This window comes from Choloepus didactylus, chromosome 3, assembly GCF_015220235.1.
Source record: "Choloepus didactylus isolate mChoDid1 chromosome 3, mChoDid1.pri, whole genome shotgun sequence".
In the NCBI taxonomy this organism is placed as follows: domain Eukaryota; kingdom Metazoa; phylum Chordata; class Mammalia; order Pilosa; family Megalonychidae; genus Choloepus; species Choloepus didactylus.
Window position 1 is genome coordinate 206966586 of NC_051309.1, and position 15414 is coordinate 206981999.

Sequence of the window (15414 nt, forward strand, 5' to 3'; positions counted from 1 at the left end):
CCCCTTTATCTAGTGTATGGATGAGTAGAAAAATGGGGATAAAAACTAAAGGACAAATGGGGTGCGATGGGGGGGGATGATTTGGGTGTTCTTTTTTCACTTTTATTTTTTATTCTTGTTCTGGTTCTTTCTGATGTAAGGAAAATGTTCAGAGATAGATTGTGGTGATGAACGCATAACTATATCATACTGTGGACAGTGGATTGTATACCATGGATGATTGTATAGTGTGTGAATGTATTTCAATAAAACTGAATTTCATTAAAAAAAAGAATTAAGTGGGCCTTTACTAAGTAGGGAGGCACTATTGGGTTATTGGAGATGTCACGTTTATCATTATGTAAGTTTCTAAACACTGTAATATCCTTCCTCCTTGAAGCTGCTGTTCAAAGTTGTCACTAATGAAAAACCAAGTTGCCACTTAAATTATTTCCTCTTTTTACATATAGGCTCTTCCCACACATTATCAATGTGCTGAGCTGTCTAATTATTCATGTTTATGTATTAGCACATCTCACCAGTCATAGCTGAGGGATAAAATCCCAAGGACGACACAGAAGTTAGAGTGTTGCTTTTGACACACGGGACCAGGCTTTGTAGACAGCCCTGCAAGAGACTAGCACCAGTGCCATGTCTAGAAAGTGGAAGTAGCTGCAGTGGGTGAACTTTCTGTGCTGTCGTAAAGCCCCCTCAACTCTCCTCCTTACCCTCACTCTTCTTTTGGCATCCTCAGATCATTTGTTTTAGCAGGCTCAGGAAAAAGAGATGCTAGAAAGGACCATGAAGACAGGATGAGGATTTGATGTCCTGTGTATGCAGAAGCAGAGGCAGTTCCACTATAGAAATGACCCTTGATTTTAGCTTCCATTCTAGATCACTGCATCTGTTGCTATTACAGGACCTTAACAACTCTTACATGTAGCAATTCATTAGTTTTCCTGTCTTTAAACTCCTCTCTGTAATGCCTTTATTCTCCATATTGCTGTGAGAGTGACATTTTGTTTTGGTTTGCTAAAGCTGCTGGAATGCAATATGCCAAAAATGGATGGGATTTATTAGGCTACAAATTTACAGTTCTGCAGCCATGAATATGTCCATATTAAGGCATCAAGAGGAAGATACCTTCCTGGAGGAAAGGCAGCCAACGTTGCCTTTCTATTTCTATCACATGGGGAGGCACATGGCGATGTCTGCTGGTCCTTCTCTCCCAGTATCTGGTTTCAGAATGACTTTCTCTGTCCAACCATCTCTGGACATTTCTCTGTTACCTTTTCTGAGCTCTCTCCATAATGTCTCTGCCTTTCATTCTTTCATAGAGGACTCTAGCAAGGGGATTAAGTCCCACTTTGAATGAGCTGGGTCACATCTCCATGGAAACAAACCTAATCAAAGGGTCCACCCATAATAGGTCTGTATCCACAAGAATGGATTAAAGAACCTGGTATTTTCTGGGAAACATAAAAGTTTAAAACCAGCACACATTTCTAAGAGCAGATTTGGTTATGGCATTATCCAGATGATTCATGTTGACTTTTCATTGCATCCAACTAATTCTGTAGCCTGGAATGCCTTCCTCCATTCTTTGATAGGCTCATCTTACTGAATTAGATCTGGCATGACCTCTTCCAGGAAACTGTTTCTGAAACCCCTGGACTAGACATGTCTTCCCTTTGCTTACCTACAGTGCATTCCTATTTTACTGCACTATAACCATCTCCTTCTCTGTTTCTTTCACCATATTGAAAGTCCTTTTTCCTGGTTCTATTGCTTGTAGAACACATGAATATATGGCATGTGACTTTTCCTCTCTGAGCCTCTGAATATAAAATGAGAGTGCTATAATACCCACTTCACAGGGGTGTTGCTCAGGTAAAATGAGAAAATCCTGGCAAAGTATTTAGGACAGTGATGGTACAGAGTGAAAGCAAACTTACTAAGAATTTACTATTTGTTAGGCACAGAGATAAGCACTTTACCTAGATTATCTCATGTAATCCGTACAACAAACCTATGAGGTGGGTATTATAGTAGCCTATTTTACACGCCAGAGAACTGAGCTCAGCTAAGAAAAGAAACTGTGCTGGTTTGGATATATTATGTCCCCCAAAATGCCATTATCTTTTATGCAGTCTTTTGTGGGCAGGAAATGTATTGATGTTGATTGGGTTGCAGACTTTTGATTAGATGTTTCCATGGAGATGTGATCACTGCACTGTGGGCAAGATCTTTCAATGGATAATTTCCATGGAGGTGTGGCCCCACCCATTCAGCATGGGCCTTGATTAGTTTACTGGAGCACTACATAAGGTCAGATAGAAGGAGCAATCTTGCTACAGTCAAGAGGGACACTTTGAAGAATGCACAGGAGCTGAGAGAGGAACAGAGACATTTTGTTCCTTTGAAAGCAGGAAGGTAGGAGAGGACAAATGCCTCAAGAGCAACTGAGGGTGACATTTTGGAGAGAAGCTGCAGCCTAGAGAGGAACGTTCTGGGAGAAAGCCATTTTGAAACCAGAACTTGGAGCAGACACCAGCCACGTGCCTTCCCAGCTAACAGAGGTTTTCCGGACGCCATTGGCCATCCTCCAGTGAAGGTACCCAATTGTTGATGTGTTACCTTCAACACTTTATGGCCTTAAGACTGAAACTGTGTAACCAAATAACCTGCCTTTTATAAAAGCCAATTCATGTCTGGTGTTTTGCATTCCGGCAGCGTTAACAAACAAGAACAGCAACTTAACTAAGATCACATAAACAGTAGATGGTGTAAGTGGGGTATGAACACAAGTAGTCTGACTTCTGAGCCTGGATGTTTACCCACTAGGCTATATGCTCCACCATAAAGAACACTGAATACCATAAGGAAACAATGATAGATTGAGTTATATACTCCAGAAAAAAATATGCTTTTAACCTTAATTCCATTCCTGTGGTGTGAACCAGTTATAAAATAAGACCTTTTGAAGATATTGTTTTTAGATAAGCAATGACCAACTGAATCCAGATGGACCTTAATCTAGATTACTGTACAAACATAAATATTAAGAGATTTATTATAGGAATTGGCTCATGTGTCTGTGAGGGCTGGCAAATTCAAATTCGGTAGCAGGGGGCACAAGCTGAAAATCCCAATAATGGTGGTTCTGAAGTCTGGCAAGTCTAAACTACATAGGGCAGGCTGCAAGCTGGAAACTCTTACAAAAGGTAATGTTGAACTCCCTAGGAGAAGTTGGCTGGCTCAAGTAGAAGCAAAAGATTCTTCCTTCTGATTTCTTAAATCCTGAGTTAGGGCTTTTAAGACCTCTAACTGATTGGATGAGGAGATTCACACAATGCTGAGGGAAAACTCCTTTGTTGATTTAGATGCAATCAGCCGTAGATGCGGTCAACTGATTATAAATCAAATCCATCAACAAATATCCTCATGGTATCAATTAAGCTAGTGCTTGCTTGACCAAACAACTGGACACCATAACCTAGCCAAGGTGACACATGAAACTGACCATCAAAGTTTCCTTCTGCTAAGCGAAGAAGACTTTAAAAGAAATGGGGAATGAGAAAAGCCACCCCTCAATGCTTCCATAGGGTCTATGTGTGTGAAAGGTTGCATCCAGATGAATATGTCAGCAACCATGAATTAACATGCTACAACTTCTTTTTGAAAATATATGACTTTAAATCAACTTATCAAAATCAGAGGCATGTTAGTGTTTTGGGTCAACTAACTAACATTTAAAGAATTCCTCTGTGCTGAAACCATTAAATGGGAGGATAAATCTGGGGGGGGGGCAGCAATATTGAAGCTGTGTGTAGCTTCTTAGAAACTGCCATATTTTCTAGAACAAACAAGTAAACATAAAGAGAAAAGCAGGAATTTCAGAAACCATAATAGATACCTTATTGTAAAATTCTGTAACATTCCGTATTTATTAATAGTATCAGAATACAAGTTGGTGAGAAGCAAGGACAGTTATGATTAAAGACAGCCATCAACTGACCCTATATGGACCACAGAATCAGGCAAAATGGTGAGATGATGGGAACTGGTGATTTGACTGCAAAGGTTGGAAAGCAACAGGTAGCCTAGGTAAAAGAGCAAGATTGTGATTTTACTCTCTTTTACTTTCTTGTCATGGTTTATTTATTACCAAGAATAAAACTACTGGAGTAAGATCGAAAGAGATTTTGTGTAGAATGAATAAAATACTAAAGTTGATTCTCACTGTTATATGTAAACATGTAGAGGAGTTTCAAATAATAGGGAAAGTGCTCCCAGAATGATGAAGACCACAGAGAGCCACACATAATTATGAAAACCTGCCTCAGACACTCATTTCTCAGCCACCTGTTACTGATAACTGTGACTGCACCATAATTTCAATCTCATACTTCCTATGTGGTGAGCACCATCCCTGGCTTTCCAGTACACTCGGTCAATGCCCTGTTCCCAGTGATCTTTTTATTAACCCTTCTGGTACCTTCAGTCTGTTCATCCTACCATCCTTTTCATATCCCTCACATCTGCTTGTCCTCATGTCCCTTCCTCCCTGCTTTAAATTTCATGTCAATTATTATGATAACTTCATGGCCCCCTCTTGCTTTGTTGAACTTGTACTCAGTTGCCAAAATCACAATCTTGGCTAGATCTTACTCTGCCTACTCTGCATCCACACCTGGGAAGCTGAAAAAGGCTAGAGAGAAACACTAGGTCATACTGACCATATTGCTTTTAGAATCATGACCACGAACCTCAAGTGGCTCCTTAATGTCTCCAGGCAACCACACTATGCTTCCCAGTGGCACTCACTCCCTTAGACAACTTTTTCACCTATAGCCTCTTCACCCACATATTCTGCTTTCCCATTGTCATCTAAGGCCATTTCCTCCACTAGAGCACTAGATCCCATTTTCTCCTACCTGCTCAAGGACATTGCTCCAGTAATTCTCCACTCTATCTCCTGAATCACTGATTTTTCTCTCTACTTGATCATTCCAACCAGCACACAGGCATGCTGCTATTTCCACATTTTTAAAAAACAAAAACAACAAACTTTCTCTTGATACCCCTTCTCCCACCAGTTACCACCCCATTTTTGTTCTTTGTGCCGGTTTGAATGTATTATGTTCTCCAAAATGCCATTATCTTTGATGTAATCTTGTGTGGGCAGATGTTTCATTGTTGAATAGATTGTAATTCTTTGAGTATTTCTGTGGAGATGTGCCCCACCTACCTGCTCAAGGACATTGCTGTGGGTGGTGACTCTGATTGGATAATTTCCATGGAGGTGTGGCCCCACCCATTCAGGGTGGTCTAAATTAAATCGCTGGAGCCATATAAATGAGCTGACGAACAGAAGGAACTCAGTGCAGCTGAGAGTGACATTTTAAAGAGGAGCTACAGCCAAGAGGGACACTTTGAAGAACACACTGGAACTGAGAGAGGAGCTTCAATTTACAGAGACATTTTGGAGATGGCCTTTGAAAGCAGACTTTTACTCTGGAGAAGCTAAGAGAGGACAAACGCCCTAAGAGCAACTGAGAGTGACATTTTTGAGGAACGTTGCCTAGAGAGGAACGTCCTGGGAGAAAGCCATTTTGAAACCGGAACTTTGGAGCAGATGCTAGCCACGTGCCTTCCCAGCTAACAGAGGTTTCCCGGATGCCATTGGCCACCCTCCAGTGAAGGTACCTGATTGTTGATGACTTACCCTGGACACTTTATGGCCTTAAGATTGTAGCTTTGTAACCAAATAAACACCGTTATAAAAGCCAATCCATTTCTGGTGTTTTGCACTCTGGCAGCATTAGCAAACTGGAACATTCTTAAATCGACACTCACACCCCATATCCCATTAGCTGTCTTCCAACCTCACTTGCTCTTTCTTCTCAATCTCCTTTGCTGGTAGCTCCTTCCTAACTTTTAAATTTTGGAGTGTCCCAGCACTCAGAGTGCCCAGAGCTCAAACCCTGGTTCTCTTCTTTTCTCTCTCTACCCTCATACCCTTGATGATCTCATCCAGTCTTGTGGCTTGAAAAATCACTGTATACTGATGACTCCCAATTTTATATCTCCAGCCTCAATGTTCCCTCTGAACAGTGGACTCAGTCACATTGCTAAGCTGACATTCCTCTTTGATATCTAATCTTAAACTCAACGTGTTCAGAACCATTCTGCCAACTAAAACTTATTTTATCCATAGCCATTGCTATCTCACCTAACGATGGCTTCATACTTCCAGTTGCTCAGGCCAAAAATCTTGGATTTATTCTTTTTGTTTTCTTGCAGTTTTATTGAGATATAGTCATATACCATACAGTCATCCAAAGTGTGCAGTTAATTGTTCACAGTATCATCATATAGTTGTGCATTCATCACCACAGTCAATTTTTGAACATTTTCATTACTCCAAAAATAAAAATAAAAATAAAAAACAGCACCAAAACAACCCATCTCCCTTTTATCCATTTACTTTTTGTCCCCATTTTTCTGCTCATCTGTCCGTACACTGGATAAAGGGAGTGTGAGCCACAAGGTTTTCACTGTCACACAGTCATACCGAATAAGCTATATGGTTATACACTTGCCTTTGAATTTATTCTTGACTCCCCTCTCTATTTCACAACTCCCGTCCGATCTGTCTAGAATCCTGTTGGGTGTGTCTTCCAATTACATGTATAATCTGACCACTTCTCACCACTTCCACTGCCATCACTTTTCACATGGATTACTGCCATGGCCTCCTTTCTGGTCTCCTGGATGATCTATTCTCAGTATAGTGGTCAGAATGCTGCTTTATAAACTTAACTCAGATTGGGTCACTCCTCTGTTCAAAACCTTGCAATTTGTCTCCATTTTCCTTAGAGTGAAACCCAAAGTTCTTACAATAGTTTACCAGGCCCTTCTGCTGTCCCCCTTCCCCACTACTCCCCTCTTCTATCTAATTTCCTATTCATCTCCTCATTTTCACCCTACTTCAGCAAAATCTTAGCCTTTTCTCTCCTGAAACAGTCTTCTATAGACATTTATCACTTCCTTATATACTATGTAACTTTCTAAGATATTATTTTACTTGCTTTTTACATGTTTTCCACCTCTGGAAGGTAAGCTCCAGGAGGTCAGACATATTTGTTTGTTTGTTCATATCTATAGCTAAAGCATCTAGAACTGACCCTTAATAAGAGATCAGTAATTTTTTTTTAATGAATGAACATGAATGCAATTTTGTATAATGTTAACTCTGTTTTCAAAATTTATATCAGAGTTTAGATGAATACATTAATGATATGATAGAGAAATTTCACCTAAGTACCTATTCTCAGCTCATTTAATTTGCTTTTACAACTTCTAAGAGTACCATATTCTCTGCCAAAATATTTGCTTTTGGATGCTGTACTGCCATCTAATGAGGTAAATAAAAATTACATAAATCTTTTTTCCCCCTGCATTTGTTATAGCTTTTTCTTTAAAAGATGCCTTTCAGCCTCCATAGAATTGCAAAGACTTCAGGGGATTATTAGTAAATTTTGATCCAGATCCTTGAATGTATGCAAGTAGAAGCATGCAAGCAGCTCTCTTGAAGTCTGAAAGCACCCAATATACAAAGCTGATGCAGAGTGGAAGATTATATCAGTTACAACTGTATTATCTTTACTTCAAATAACATTTGCAGAGGAAAATGAAACAAATGATTTTATGGGTCACACTTCTATTTAAAAAATAAACCTTGATTTGACCTTGTACTGACCTGAAATTGGGGAATTTCTTTACCATAAAATGCAGCTTGGAGGGAAAATTTGCAAGAGACTTGGGAGCGTGAAATTGAGGCTGTGTTTTGTTCTCTACACCTTGAACTCAAAAACAGCTTACTTAGGACTGGAATTTTACAGGTAGTAGATCATAGTAGATTTTATTTAGAAGTCAAATTTGAATGAAATATCTAACAGAACTTTATAGCCATGGTTAAGCTTTTAAAATTCTGTAGCAGAAGGAGATGTTGAGGCCCAGAAGTCTGTCCAATAATTTTGATTGGTTTTGCAGCAATACTCTGGGACAACTAAATGAAGGCGCACAAAGAACTTAAAATATCATATACAAATCTCTGTGGATTCATTTCATTTGATGCATACTCAAGAGTTTCCCAAGTGCTAGAAAATTATCCATAGGGTGTTGGCCATCTAATTCATATATTTTGCCTCCAGTTCATTTTCCTCTTCCAGTCAATTGCTTCTCTAGTTTGTTCTTTAATATTGCTAAGACGAAAGTTTCTGCTAATTGCTTAGCTTTTCAAAAAATTTAGACTTAAACTGTATATGTATAAAATATATAATTCTGAATCTTTCCCCTGAATTAAGATCTTAAAAAGTCACATTTATTTTATTGAACACAAGACCATTTTTTTTTTTAATTATGATAACCCAAAATATTAATGCTAAGTATTTTGGCTAGGTTATTCTTCAAAATTAATTAAAAGAACCATCTCTAACCTTGAGTAATTGACAATGTGAGTGACATCAGACACAAAGTGGAAAATCAGCATCTGGTTAAAATTCTATTCAAAACTTGTTCTGAAACAACTACTTAAATGCATTAAACATTTTTATTCTCCATATATATTTCTAATCAAATGTCTACTAAATAAATTTGCTAAGAAAAAAGTCTGCATATAATACCAAATCATTTGGGGTTCTTACTGGTAGCTCTTACAGTATGACAAGCCCTGAAGGAACCACTGGGTGCGTATTTCAATTACAGAAACATGAGGCTAAATTTTAGCTCTTTTTTTGCTCCTTCCTCCATTATTCATTTTTCCTACAAAGTGGATGAATCTCAATTCTTTTTTCTCCCTCTTCTTTCTTTTGCCTAGAGTCTGAACTTGAGAATTAAAATCTTTGAGCATTAGAAACACTACTCTAAGTGACTCAAAAGTCTTGACAATGCTATAAAAATTGAGTTGTATTTTATAATGTTGTTAGTCCTGACTTTGTTTCTGGAATGAAGTACTAAATTATTTAAGCAATTTTATATAAAAATACAAAGCACTTTAGTTTTGTCTTCTCAGAATCAATAGCTGTCTACTGATGGTCTTGTGTTATATTGTTCCCCTAATGTCATTAATATGGAAGTTAAAGTGAAAACTATAGAGATATACATGCTTATTATCTTTCATGACCTGAAGTAATAGAAACTTTGTTGGTTTTTCAAATCATGTGAAACTCACATTCAATCTATTGTTCTTTTCTAGTTTCAACACCAGCATGTATTTTCCAGTAATGCTAAACAAGTGGATGCCAACTATAGAGGATGCTAGGTATACTTTTCCTCATTCACCTCCACCAGGCATTCCTTCCCCAAACTGTTCAAGTGGTCAAAGTGTTCAACTTTCCCAGATGGATGAGAACTATCTCCCGTCAAAAGCATGATGAGTGCTATTGCCTGCCAGAAACCCCAGAGGGCTGAGTAGGTGGGCCAATTCTGAACCAGATCATCAAAAAAGAAGAGCCATAACACCAAAGAATTTGCTCATTTTATGGATCTCAGGGTTGTTTTAATCCTCATCTCTCAGAGGTTGTTGAAAAGGCTACATTTCACATAGGCAGTTTAAAGTGAATGGATAACTCAGATGATTAACAAGGAAGAACATTATTTTAATTGGTCACCAATAATTAAAATTAGCTTTGAATAGTATGTGTTCACTAATGTAGAATAATGGCATTGGCTAGTCAACTAAGGGGAAGGGAAAGCTTTGTGTCAAACGAAAGGCCTTCTCCTTAGCAGTTTTATAAATGCTTGTCTTGTAGAAAAATACTTATTTCTCTTTAGTGTTTGGCTTAGATATCTCTTCCTTCCCAAACTTCATTGCCAACCTAACTCATTGCACCTTGGACATTTTTAGTCACAGCATTTAGCAAAATATGCATTTTTAATGTGTGATTATTTGCGTGTGCGTGTATGTGTCTCCCCACTAGACTGTAAACTCCATGAGGGCTGGAACAAGGTCTCTTACTCATCATTACACCCTAACTGCTTATCACAGTGCCTAGCAGATAGTAGGTATTCAATAAATAATTGTCGAATAACTGAGATGGATGATTTATGTTTTGTGCCTGTGTTAGCATATGCTTGTTTCGATTTGCCACAGCTGCTGGAATGCAATATGTCAGAAATGGATTGGCTTTTACAGTGGGGATTTATTAGTTTACAAATTTACAGTTCTAAGCCCATGAAAATGTCCCAATTAAGGCATCAACAGGATGATACCTTCTCTGAAGAAAGGCTGCTGACATCTGGGGTTCCTCTGTCAGATGGCCAGTGTCTGCTGATCCTTCACTCCTGAGTTTCATTGCTTTCAGCTCCTGGTTCCAGTGGCCTCCTCTCTGAGCTTCTGTGGGTCCTCTCTTAGCAGCTCCGGGGCTTTTTTTCTCTCTCATCTCCTCTAGAAGCTTTTTCTCTAAACTCTCTCTAAACTTCTCTGGGTGTTTTTATCTCTGTGCTTTCTGGACCTTTTCTTGTCTTTTATCCTCACAAAGGACTCTAGTAAAGGATTAAGACCCACCTTGAATGGGCTGGTTCACATCTCAATTGAAATAAGCTAACCAAAAGGTCCCACCCACAATAGGTCTGCAGTTACTTCTAATCAAATGTCTACTAAATAAATTTGCTAAGAAAAAAGTCTGCATATAATGTCTTTTCTGGGTGCATAACACCTTCAAACCAGCACAATGCTTTAACATGAATAGGCATATCTGAATTCCAGCAACGTGCATAGTTTATGTTCAAATATCATCTCCTTTGTTCCTTATCCCTACATCAGAAAATAACAAGATGCAGAGGAATAAGAGCTGGAACACACTGAAGGTGAACTAATGAAGAGCTTCTCTTCTGATGACAATTTAGAACAGCAGAGAGAAGTCTTACCATAAGGCGCCTGGTAGTGTCAGTAGAACCAACAAGGTGTCATGGACAGCATGGATCAGTAGGTGAAGACTAAAGTCCCAACGATCCCACTTAATAGATTCAATGACCTTGGACAGGTCCAACTATCATCATCTGAATGATGAGGAGGCTGGACTAGACGATGCACAGTTCCTTCCTGCTTTATGGTGCCTTGTTGTGCCATGTACCCTTCAATAACCACAGGCATTGAGAATCAAGATTTCTTCACAAGAATAGAATACAAGTAGATAGAATGGCTATCCCAGAGGCTTGACACGAAATACAAATTTGAAAGGCAGAAAACATGAGAACTTAGGAAATTTGTGAAAAAGGCCTAGCTAGTCCCGTTATGATAATGGTAGAATTGATTATCTAGAGTCCCATGGCCAGGATCAAGCCACAGGGGTAATCAGTTTAGAATACTGAAGCTAACAATGCTGCTGCTGGACTTTTGCCACTGCACAGTTGGACTTTATACTTGCTTCCCTCACTATGAATCTGTGATTAGCTCTGTTGTTTGTTTATTTTCTGCATCCCTAAACATGCAAACTCTCAAGAGCAACCAATCAGCCAGGCTCATGCCCTTTACTCATCCCTTGACTACCTGGACTATCTGCTTCTCTCTCTCTTCCATAGAGAGTCAAGGCCTTGCTTCCCTCCTAGTTTAGTCGTTCAGTTTTGGGGAGACAAAAATGGCAAACCTCTACTACATCCAACTTGTGAAGAAATAATCCATTGAATTTTTTGACCTTATGTTTCTGAGGCTGCTTGATATAGTTTCATGGCGTGCATCAAGACCTGGAAAACAAGCCCTAGGCAAAAATAGGGGGTGAGTTGCTTGTGTGTCAACCTTTGTTCCTGTGCATCACAGCACTCCAATGCTCCAAAAGCTACTGTTCCCAGTGTCCCAGAGGGTCTGAGGAGGGTGTGCTTTTCTGATACTGCCAGCAGCAGCCCAGAGGCAATGCTTGTTGGGGAGGACCCTTTGCCCTAAACTCCTTGCTATTATTCCAGTACCTCAATGCCCTGGAGCTATGAAATTTGGCTGTTACTAGAATGATAAAATAAATGCACTCCAGTGAAATGTGTGCCCATGTCTTCCACTGTAATGTCTAGTAGAATCAGAAAATTCTGCCTTAGTAGGGGACATAGGTAAAGATTTCAAATTGACTTAGTCTCACTTAAAGAAATAACCTGACATGATTTCAAGCATCCTTCTGCATGCAATTTACCCCGCTGTAGTCTGCTAAGCCCCTTAGTCCTGATTGCCAAGGTTTCAGTGATATTTTCTAGTGTTTAATTTAAACTTTGTAATTTCATGTATGTCTATTTTAAAATACCATGGATTCTTTATGGACTATATCTATATAATAATTAACTAATTCAGCAAATAATTAAGAACATTCTAGGAGCTGAGTAAACAATGGATGAGTAAGACTGAGTTCCTCTTCTCCAGAAACATACAACCTAGTGATGCAAATGTGTGTATGTGTGTGTGTGTGGATGTGTATGTCTAAAGTATTGGGTGATTTGGTGTATATAACTTCACAGAGCATCCTTGAGGCATAGTGGATAGGTATCCAACTCTTCAGTGGAAAAATGGAAAAAGTGTTGTTATGGAAACAGAGAAGCTGACAACTGATCTGAAATCAAGAGGAAAGGAAAGTACTTTTATAGGGAGGCATAAAAAGGCACTCCAGGAAGTGGGAACAGCATTTGCAAAGGCAGAGACACGTTAAGTGAGCATGCCATATTTGTCGGTGGCAGGTAGTTTATTATTAGTGATGCAGAATTGTAAGTATGGAAGTGATCTGCTCAGATTTGAATCTTAGGGGAGTCATATTGATTGCAGTCATTGTGAAAGATGACTGAGAGAATGTAGCACTTATGTGTGTGTGTGTATGTATATGTATCAGTGTGTGTGTATATATATACACACATATATGTATATATCTTTATAAGGTATGTATGTCCCTGTGGTGTGTGTATCTCTGTGTATCCTCAGAGAGTAATGGGGAAGATGGTGACAATGGAAGGATTGCACAACACCTGCCCCCTTTCTTACCCGGCTTTAAGCTCTAGAACAGAGAAGGTGTGCGTGTGTGTGTGTGTGTGTGTGTTTATGTTTGTATAAATATAAATGCCTAGAAAAGAGCTATACCAAGAAGGGAAATTGAATAAGATTGGCTATATGAAAAAAAAAGATAAATCCATATATTGGCAGCTACATATGAGTATTCTTCTAATTTTGAATTAAATAAAAAGGCTTATGTGTCTCTGTAAATTCATGAGACATGTACATTTCTTCAGTTAGGGCTCTGTTTGCAAGCTTGGAGCATCTAGCATTGCTAATATGTGTACATATGCCACTGGGTAGAACACTTGTTGGTTCATACACAAAAATACAGTGTGGGTCTCGGAGCCATCTGTCACATCCCTGGCTAGCAGGGATCTTTGAGGCAGCCGAAAAGTGAGATGCTGAAGAAATATAGAATCATATTCTCATGATTGGAAATAACTTAGAACTATTTTATTCTTTCAGTAAATGACTATCATTTTTATTTATTTTTGAAGGTTACTCATTCCTGAGTACATGATCAAAGTTACAATGCAGGACAAGTAGTCAAACATTATTTTCGGTTTCTTTTCCTCTTTCCCTCCCTTCTTTTAGTGGAGTGTTTGCTAGCTGCCAGGCTATGTGCTACATGTTGGGAGTATCAGGAAGACCAAGACACAGATCCTGACCTCATGAAACTCATTTTCTCTAAGAGGAAGTAGTCAGGACTAGAACTAATCATTATGCAATTTAATAAGTACTTTGATAATGGCATGAGCCAACTATTTTGGGACAACACAGAAGAGAACAAGGAATTATTGCTGCCCAATAGAACTGGGGGAGTTTTCGCAGCTGAGGTGAAACCTGACCTGAGTGTTGAAAGATGGACGAGATTTTGCCTTGTTAGCAGATTAGTCAACAGGGAATTGTTGACTTTAGCCAGACCACAATGTCCTTGCCTTTCAAAAAGAGCATACTGAGCCTGTGTTTAATGACTCAAGATTTTGAAGACTATGTTATTGCTGATGCAGGAGACTAATTACATTCTAAAACTGGTTAAAAACATGAACCTAAGTCTGGATATGATGTTGATATGGGGAAGGAAGAGAAATAGTATTTGTTGAGCGCTACTATTTGCCAAGTGCTTAATACAACTGATCTCAGTTAATTCAGAAAGTCGATGAAGTAAGTACTGGTAGCTACTCATATATATATGTATATATTTTTTTACTATGAAGTGCTTCATGAATTTGCTTGTCATCCTTGTTCAGGGCCATGCTAATATTCTCTGTATTGTTCCAATTTTAGAATATGTGCTGCCAAAGTGAGCATGCTACTCATTTTTAAGGATGAGAAAAATGCTCAAGGCCACTCGGCACTAACAGCCAATATTTGGACTTGGGTCTTTCTGACCACAAAAGCCAATGTAATTTTCGCTGCACACTGTTGCCTCTATGCACCTGCTTTGGGTATATTTTATATATATATACACACACACACACACACACACAAAAATACATAGCATTATATATATATACATACACACACACATATATTCATACGTACGTAAGCATACGTATCTTATTTGTATTCCTTACCATAGTATGCATCTATGTTGTAGGAATATTTTTGCCCACTAACATAAGTGATTGGGGAATCAAATAAATTATGCTTTTTGACATAAGTGCTTTATTAGAGAGTATCTGGAAATTTGTGTAAATGGACATTTTGAGGCCTAATCCTGGCTTGAGCTGTGTGCCTTTATTTCATTTTGGTACAAAATGTCAGTAGGACAGCCTGTACCTGTGACAGGAATCCCAGCCCATCGCTGAGACTTTTTACTGAGAGGTTTTCAACACATGGCTCACTTACTGTTTACTAACACTTACAAGTGTTAAAATCTTTCATGTCAACAGGTTGAGGATCTGGCTGTTGAGTGAATGGGGGCATTTTGTTGACTTCGTAGGGTTTTTACAAAGGAGATCAAAGGGGTGCATTATGTTTCAATACATAACTTTATAGGACAGATGGAATCCACCTTGAAAGACCCATGACACTTAAAGCCAGATTATCAAAAGTTTCAGACACTAAAACCTATTAGCTTGCTCGAACCTTATCCTCACACTGTCAGCACTTTTTGAGCTTCATTTATAGGTGGTGGCCAATCCAATTTGAATTTCAATTACTGCCGAAGTTCAAACATGGGTTAGAAAGGTGGTCACTGAAATATGGGTTTCTCTAATGCTGCTCCAGTTTGGTATATAGTCTTGTTCTCTTGAATAGCAATATCACACAAATGACTTTGAAACATTTTATTTAAATAAAAAAACTATGCACTCACAACTTTTGGGAGGAACTCCAGAGCTTATAATAGTACTTGGCTAGGTGGTAGCTGCACAAATCTGTTTAGAAATGTTCTATCTCTG

The 15414-nt window shown here is 38.8% G+C and overlaps 1 non-coding gene across 1 annotated transcript; it reads right to left on the reverse strand.

Annotated features, from left to right (window-relative positions):
• Nucleotides 1-14214: 14214 nt before the first annotated feature.
• LOC119530689 lies at nt 14215-14320 on the reverse strand. The gene has a single exon (XR_005216084.1). It is a non-coding gene; the product is annotated as a U6 spliceosomal RNA (small nuclear RNA).
• Nucleotides 14321-15414: the final 1094 nt, after the last annotated feature.